Below are 9,971 nucleotides of genomic sequence, written 5' to 3'. Positions count from 1 at the left end.
TGTATTAACATTCAACATTTTAATCAGAATCTTGAACTCCTTGAGGCCATTTTCGGTGCTCGCATATCTAAATCCAAATCTGTTATGCTTGGTTGGAAAGATAAACCTCCTGATTGGCTCCTTCAGTTTGGATATTCTTGGGGGGGACCTAACAAGATTGTTAGATATTTGGGGGTTCCCTTTTCCATCTCCCCTTCACTCAAAGACATGTGGATTTGGGTTAAGGACATAATTTTCAAAAAGCTGAACAAATGGGATAACAGGGTTCTTTCCCTCGCCGGTAGAGTGCAAGTTTGTCAAAAAATTCTATCTTCTTATAGTATTTATTATTCCTCAGTTTGGATGTTTAGTAGTTATCAAATTTTTGAAATTCAAAAGGCCATTAGGAGGTTCTTATGGTCTGATGGTAAAGGAAATAAGAAAAAACATGTTGTTAGATGGAGCTGGTGTCACATTGATAAGAGGTTAGGAGGGCTAGGCCTCAAAAACCTTAGGATTCAAGGGGTCTCTCTTGCGACTAAATGGATATTTTAGGCTCTTCATGGGCAAGAGGCTTGGAAAATTCTTTTGAGACATAATATTCAATCTGGTTTTCTTAAGCAGGCCAAGTATTGGAATAATCTTCCTTTTGTTGATCTCGTTGCTGGGACGTTCTCTGTCTCTGTTCAAGGTTCTCTAGTTTTTAAGTCTATCTGGAAGGCTTGGGAACTGGTTAGAGGTTTCATTTATAATTCTAACTCTGACAATAATAATACCATTCATGGTGAACGTTCCATCTGGTGGAATTTGAAGCACAAAGACAAGCCTCTCGCCCTGACTCAAGGGTGTTCTGCTAAGCTATGGAATAGCCTTGGTATTAAATGTTTCATTGATATCCTTGAGAATGATAATCTTGCTAGTTGGTAGGATATCAAGCTTAAGTTTAATCTTCCTGATTCCCACAAACATACTTATAATCTGATTTCTAATGCTTGTAGTTCATTCAATCTTCCTTGTAGGTGTGATGTAGACTCTCACAGATTCTTATCCTTTTGTTGGGATGATGGTTCTCTCTTGCATAAACTCAAGGCTAAGGAAATTTATAAAGTCCTTAATAAAGATAATTCTATTCTCTCACATCTGAATTCTATTTGGTATATGAATCTTGATTTTTTTGAATGGCAAAAAATTCTTGATAGGTTTTGGAAATCTCATATTCCTCCCAAAATATTGCATTTCAAGTGGCAGATTCTTCTTGATAGACTTCCTATTAAATATCAATTTGGCATTACTAACTCTTGCTTTGTTTGCAGGACTCCTGATAACTTAAGACATATTTTTCTTACTTGTCAATTTGCTAAGATTATATGGAAATTTTTTGGAATTATTATTACTGATCATGTGTTTGTTATGGATATTATTGTTGGCAATATTACTGGTCTCAGAAAGGATGCTAATTTCTTTTGGAATATTCTATCCTCTCATATTCTTTGGTTTATCTGGAAATTTAGAAATGAGGACAAGTTCCAAGACATTGGTAGATTCCTTACTTTGTTTCAATTGAAACTCATACGATTTAAGATTGTTTCGCAGGTGTGTTGTATCATGAAGCTTGAGGAAAATAAATTGAAAAGATTCCTACATGATGGCCATGGGCTGGAACGGGCTAGCATTGTAGATGATCAAGCAACTTTCGAGACTACCCTTAAGTGTCTGCTGAAGGAAATTAGAGACACCAGAGGCCCTTCTGTTGATAGGATGGATTTCTTTGCACATATTCATGAGAGCAAGAAAATAGCTTGGATGGAAGGAGAGCAAGGTTGGACTGCTTGGATTTGATCACATTCTGGATTAATTCTCATCTTTTTCTTTTGTATTCTCGAAAAAAATGATTCATATTGTGCGAGTTAGCTATTTTTTGGATCTCAATTGAACTAGATGGTTGAGCTTGGTGGTTGAGGCTTGCCTCCCCTACTCTGATTTTGTACTCATTTGTTTTTGGATGTTCGATTATTTAATTTAGAAAAAAAAAAAAGTTTACAAAAGTTGCAAACAAGAATATTTACTCTTTTCTTCAATGATCATTAAATATTTTACTATTTAATACTATCAATTAATTCAAACTTATGAAATTTAATCTTAAATTCTTTTCTTAGAATAGCTTGTACAAAAATATCAAATCACAAAAGAATTGCATAATATGTTGCTTTTTACATCTTTTTATCTATTTAAGACACAATTTTCTTTTATTGAATCACTTGTCTAAATCAATATTTTTTTCCTCACAAGATATTCTAATGTCTTTCTCCACATCATTTTAAGGTATCCAATTATTTTAATATCCAATGGTTATAACTTGATTACAATCAATAATCCCTTACAACTCAATATCACCTCAAGAAGCTGTTATCTCATCACACACTATGAAATCCCTAACCCTAAGCTATTTTATAGATGATTTTTTTCACTTACAAAATTAGGGCTAAAATCTCATCATGAACATGTCTTCAACCACGATCTAAGCTCACTCACCTTGATTTCATCTCCCTCATAAGACATTGCCAATTATCTACAACCTATTTTATTACATGCTAGTCTGCTATTAGTTCACAAAATGATTTGTAACTTATCCAATTCTCCATATAAACATACACAAATTCAAATGTAATATTTGAAAATATTGGCGAACATGAGTCTAAGCTCACATAGCTTAACTTGTCATATCCCAACTTCATTGATCAACCAACCTCTACGATATGCAGAATCTTGGTCTGTCATGAACATACATACATACATACATACATACATACATACATATATATATATATATATATATATATATATACATACATATATATATATATACATATACATATGTATATGTATACATATGTACATATGTATATATACATATGTACATATGTATATATATATATATATATGTATGTATATATATGTATGTATGTATATATATATATATATATATGTGTGTGTGTGTGTGTGTGTGTGTGTGTGTGTGTGTGTGTGTGTGTATGTTGACATCAATGACAAAATTGTCATGAATACGCCAGATAACCAACATATCCTAGTGCCAACCACTTTTGTAATCTTAAAAATCTCCCCCTTTGGCATTGATGGTAACATATGATAAAAAGCCATGAATGCCACCTATTTTAACTTATGATTTATGGTTCAATATAGTTCCCTAAAAATCTCCCCAAGAATCAACTGATTCAAATATCTTCTTGACATATTCTCCCCCATAGGCATTACATACTCCCATTAATATCTTTGCTATAAGTTTCTTGCCCCCATTAAATATATGTTTTTCATGTGTTACTCTCCCCCATTTACATCAATGACAAAGGTGTCAATATGCCAATCTAAGAATCTAAAGTGCTCTCATTATTATACCTACATTGGATCTACCCAATCAAACCAAGAGCCAACACATACTATTTTACCAAAACATTTCTCAATATTTCTTGAATTGACACTACCTAAAGCATCCACTCCCCTAGAGGAGTAGCATCAAGAACCCAATCTAGAATAAATGGTGCTTTGTTTGTACTGTAGTAATGTGATCCTTGCATCAATTATTCTGAATTAGGTGTAGACATTTCCCCAAGGATACCTCTAAGGTACTTAGATGTATCCTTAGCTAATGGTTTAGTTAAGATATATTCTATTTTCTCTTTTGTACTAAAATATTCCAATGTGATTTCCTTTTTTGCAACCTTTTCTCTCAAAAAGTGAATACTTGATGGCAATGTGTTTTGTGTTTAAATGTAAAACCGGATTCTTTGACATGCTTATTGAACTTGTGTTGTCAAAATGAATTAAAATTCAATACCTATCCTTTAGCATTTTCTTCATCCATATAATTTTATTATAATTATTTTTTGCTTCCACATACTCCTTTTGTTGTAGATTCTAAAATTCAATCTTCTTTCTTCCTTAGCGAAGAAACCAATCTTCCTCTTAGAAAAAATGCACCACCACTTGTGCTTTTTTTATTAACAACATTACATCATCGTTTGTTATAGTTCCATCAGAACCTTTTATGCCTGCAACAATCTTAGTGATACTTTGAGTATATGACCAAACTGATTCATCATCTTGCATATTTGCATTCTAAAGAATAGTTTTCCAATTCTTTAACTTAGACTTCTTTTCATATCGATCTCCTTCATAAAGTGCTTCTAACCTTGTCCAAATATTATAAGTAATTTGTAGACCTTTTACATCAATAAATCATGTTTATGGAAGTGTAGAGATCAGTGGTTCTCTAGCATATATGTTATACATAAAGAACTATTTTTCCTCATTAGTGTAGGATGAAAAATCATTTTCTTCTTTTACAATCTTTTATGTCTTTGTAATCTAGTATTAAAAACCCATGCAGATCAAGTGATTTATCATGTTGTCCTCCTAATTGTCATAATTATCTACATCAAACTTCAGACTTTCCCTTCTAAATGCCATAGATCTCCTTAAGTAGCTAAACTTCCTTATCATTGAGGACTTGATGCTTTGATAGCAATTGTTAAAAAGAAAATTGAGAGGGGGACGAAGTGGTGAATCAGTTGTGTGCCAATTATACAACTTAAATCCAATTTATTAAATCTAACTTCAATAACCAAATTAGTGAGCACTACCAAGAGATAAAACATACACAATGACACAATGATTTGTTAACTAAGAAAACCCTTGATCATAGGGAAAATTATCTCTATGCCTTAGACATACATGACTCACACCATAATCCAGGGTATAATTTTGTGACCCACATTATATATGTAATGTATAATGAGATCATTGTTGCTCAGAGGGGAGAGATGGGGAATTTAAAATTCCACCACTACTTATTGTTGATGCACACCATCCTCTACAAAAAATATAGGTCATATCAGTCCTAATTTCATTGAAGGGATACAATAGAATGGAGAAAACTTGTCGGCACAACTATGGACTAGACTATGGCAAAGGTTTTATCCCTATTCCAATGCTATTTCTTTCTATAATGATTTTGTCTTTCCAATTTCTAATATGCTAGTAGATATAACAGAAAGGGTTCTTGGGGGGTTAGAATGCTAATAAGACTTTTTGCATGCCCTAATGAGGATAGGAGACTAGGCCATGATTGGTCTAGTTTGTTTCTTTTTGATAGTTTTTCTTTTATAAGGGTTTATGGATGCCCCAACCCCCTCATGTTTTTCTCAAGTACATCCCAAAGAAAATGGGGATTGCTGAATTTTTCTAGCAACTAATAATGATGAACATGGAATACCTAGGTCTTACAATAAAGAAGGGTTCTTGTGTCCCTAGAAATATCAAAATAGGAGATTTTGTTACAATCAAAGATGCTACTAAATATATAGATGGATTCATGAGTGAATTCTTATTGCATGTTTCTCCTACTAGGACCTATGATCCTAATGACCTAGTTAGGAATGCCCTAAAGAAAATGAGGAAGTTCACTCTCCCAAACAACAAACCCTATTGGGAAGAGGATGTAATAATGAATTATTTAAATATTGAAGATTGCAGAGATAGGACTCTCAAATGGAGAGAGCTTATAAGGATAGAAGAGGAGATGAAAAAAGATCCCTCTTTTAAATATTTTTATCATAAGGAGAGGCATCTTGATAGACACAAGAAATGCATCAATAATTTTGATGCTAGAATGTATCAATTACCTATTGAAATAAGAGATAGAGCAACACCTGAGTCTCCATAACATGATGATGTAATTGAGATTAATGTTGGAGATGATCAACCTGAGAGTTCATTATGGGCCCAAGGTGGCAAAAAAAGAAAAATATGATAGGAATCCCAAACAAGGTAAGGGAGAAGGAACCATAGATCCTACTAAGGGGTACAAAATATTTTGATGACATTAGGCACAACTTCCTAATAAGGCAAGCATGTCAAAATGAAAAAATCCCCAATAAACTTGAGATTTAAACAAAAAAACTAGATGAAAGAATTATCCAAGCTCAAGAGTTTATGAAGGATAATGACTTCATGAATTCAAAGGAGTACAAATCATTCATGTTTAAGATTAAATAGAATGAGCTCACTCTTTATATGCAGCCACGAGACTCAATAGAAAAAATAGCTAAATTGGTGTAGAAACTCTAAGAATATGACCCAAATAGTGAAACTCTCACTGTGGATGAGACTAGGGAGCTAGTGTAGAGAAGTGGGATGTTACTTTTCCCTAGATGGGAGCTCAACTCATCCTTCATGCTTGATTAGATAAGAAGGCAAGAAAAATCTATCTCATTTGAGGAGACAAATATCGTAGGAGAGTTTTAGGGGTCTGGATTCAATGTGGATTCCAAGACAATGACAGTGTGGAACATGAGCCCTAAATTAGACAAGCCAACTTTGATGGAGGTTAGAGACTTGCCCCAAGAAAATGTGATATTATGGAATGTCACAACTACTTCAAGTTACTAGGTTCACAATCTGATGAACACTGCATCACTGATGGGGAAGAGTAAAATGGATTTGCTAGAAGAGCAATTATATCAGACTTATAGCATATCCATTGATACCAAAAAATATACGAGAAAGAACTCAAAAGAACATATGTACTAGAGAAAAGAGTGGCTACCCTTGAGGATGAGATAAGAAATTTGAGAAATGTAATAAGGTCTGTAATAGAGGTCAAGGATCAAGAGACCCAAACTAAAGTTGATACAACAAATGTGGGTATAGATCAACCAATGGAGGTGTTGGTGTTTCAAAATGTCATGTTTCAAAAACTAGTGATAGGAATAGAATAAATCTAGGTGCAAATAGTTCCCATATTCAACATACTTATTCAGACACTAGGGCCAACTATATGGCTAAACCCTTGTTCTACTTTAGACTCTACAAAACCTAGGTGGGTGTGCCTTAGATTCATTCATATGGTACTAGTGCTAAAGCATACACTTGAATCTAACAAAGTAGATAATAACCTTAATCTTCTAGAACTTATACAAAAAATCATGGATATGAAATAGCTAATGACATAACACATGAATCTGACAAGCTAGCTGGGGGTAACTCTTTTCAGCTCCTAAATAGAAAGGGAAAAGGATTTTGATTTTAAATCTGATTTTAGAAAAGCTAAGACATGAACAACACAACACTTTGATCCTCTAGCTTATCAGTGCCTTATCTAGATTGGGAAATACCACAAATCACTGACATACATCCTTGGAAATCATTGACACATTTCATATATCAGGACTTCCTAATTTATCCATTCACCTTGTGAATCAAACATTTGCATCATTTCTGACTCTCATACTCAACCTGTCCCTTCATGAAATTTGCAGCCTTGTGATGAAAAAATAAGCATTTAAATGACTCTTTGAATCATAAGGAAAATATATCAACACATAAAATCTAAAAAAATTACAAGTGGAAAATATGCACCTTGTATATATATCATAGAAGATCACAAACAACATGAACAAGAGATAAGATTCATACTGAAGATTAACTTGTTGCTGCATTTTATTCATTTCCTTGAAACAAATATAATAAGATGCATGAAAAATACTCATAAAATAGTTGAATATACTAAGAACTATTTGTATTCTCATTACTTATTGTTCATTACATGAGAAATGTTGAATAATGGTGGAATCACAATCATGACACAAATTTCAACCTAACTGGAACCATCCTCGTGGTATTGCAATAGTGAAAAATGTCCAAGAACTAGAACCAACCTATGGTATCACAACAATTGAAAGGATTTTTCAACAAAAAATGGAACATTATTGGTATCACAATAGTTGAAAAGATTTTCCAATAGAAACTAGAACCCTTACAAAAAAGAGAAGAAGAGAACAAATAGACAGGAAGAATTTTTGGATCAGATTTGATACTGCCATTTGTCCAGTTGAAAAAATTTCAACTATAGATGAAGAACTCCTCTCTACTCTCTTCCCATAACTAAAAATTAGATCTCCATAAATTATGGGACAATAAACTTGTAAAAGTATCTCATTAGAATGATGGAGAACCTTGAAAGAAAAAATAGATTTATTGCACACAAATTCACCTCAAAAGTGACAGAAAGAAGCATATATGATTGCTCTAGAGAGTAGATGGATAACCATGGTCATAGAAAGGTATATTTTGAACTCATCTCTCTTGCTTGTTCAGTGTTGAGCCATAAAACTAGTGTTCTCTACCATCTTAGTCAAATTTTTAGTTGATTTCTCAGTGAGAGCCATGTGTCATCATCAGAAAGGATGGACTCATCACCTTGTCACCTTTTCGCATCTTTGCAGCCTTGAAATCAAACTATTATGTTATGCCTATGATGATGTGATTCATCTTTGGCATTTCTTCACAAACCTCTTTCCTTGTTGATCATGTTGACCTACGACATTGTGAAGGCCTTAATTCTAACCTTTGTTGTTGCTTCATTGTGGTTTATGCTTTTTCTTTGTTTCTAGTTGCAACCTTGTGAAACAATTAATCCTTTAACTTGTCATAGCTTTGCTACCTTTTACCTTAGCCGCAACACTTGACCCATGAAGATGTGAAAGCTTTGAGTGCTAACTACTCTAACCATTTTGCAAGCTTGCAACTTGATCATCAACTTAGTTCTAACCTTTTGCAAAGTCACAAATACATAGACCTTAACCATTTGGTTAACTTTTCACAACATCGCAACTTAACATTTTACCTTTTAATTGTCTTGAATGAAAAAACATCAAATGAGTATAGTCTGTCTTTTTTGATCATATATTCCTTCAAAATATGACCCCACTTTCTTTGACTATTCATATCTTTTCCTGGAGTGTGCCACATGTCAACTTTTGACTATCCACCATGGCCAAGCACCCTGGGCCCATCATACCACATGGAAGATCATTGTATCCTCGCTACCTTAATCCTTGACCACACTTTAACTCAAGCAACCAAGCAATTTCCTTCTTATCTCATCGTCACACCTCATTTCCCTGAACATGGGTTAAGCATCACAATCATGCGATATAAGCTCTTTCTCACCTTCAAAACTATGATCTCTAAATTTTCACTATATGCTATGAGCATGCAACCAACGTTCTATTTGCAATTTGTTTAAGACTTTGCAAGGTTGTAACTTTACTTATCTCAAAAAAAAATCCTTACAATCATGCAAGTAAAGATACTTCATGCATCCTTATCTGGTCGTCACTTCACAGCTTATTCTTACTAGCATTTGTTATCATTGTGACTAAGTGATTACTCTATCCTTCTTTACCACTAACTATATCATCGGGTCACTAGCCTCATAGCTCTGCTACTTCTTACCCACATGATTGAGTGAAATAAGGATTTCATGACTACTTGTAGTATGTTTACCAAGTTGTGGCTTGTTCTTCTTGCTCCTTAGCTAGCATCGTGACTGAGTGATTGAACACACTCCTAGCTATAATGCCAAGTAGTGGTCTAAAAATTGGCCTCTTCTCTTAACCACACAACTGGGTGAACCAACATTTCTTTGGACGTTGTAACTGCTTTCACCAGGTTGCGGTTCATCTTTCATATCATGACTTGTTTGCCATGACCATGCGACTGCAGAAAATTTCAAATATTTTAACTTGATTGCTCCTTTTTAGTTAAACCTTCTAACTTTCTAATCACACTTGTGACCGTGCGACTAAGGCTTGATTGAGATTCTAACCAATTTTGCAAAGTCACGGTCATCCATCAAGATTTATCTTCTAAGGTCCCAATTGTGTGAACATAAACACTCACCGAGTCATTGTGACAATTCATTATATCTTTCTTATTTAGGTCATTGTGTGATTGAGGCTTGATTAACTGTTTCACTCAGTTGCAGTATAAAAGGTAATTATGAATTTGACTACTTTGACTGGGCGATCAAAGATATTTTGCAACTTCACTGGGTTGCATCATAAAATGCCACTATCTAATAAAGAGCCTCGGCCGTGTGAACATACTTTGGTCGCCAAGTCGCACACTTAAAA

The sequence above is a fragment of the Cupressus sempervirens genome, chromosome 1 (genome assembly GCF_028749045.1).
Source record: "Cupressus sempervirens isolate cs-2001-9-10 chromosome 1, ASM2874904v1, whole genome shotgun sequence".
Lineage (NCBI taxonomy): Eukaryota > Viridiplantae > Streptophyta > Pinopsida > Cupressales > Cupressaceae > Cupressus > Cupressus sempervirens.
Note: the sequence above shows the minus strand (reverse complement) of the source record.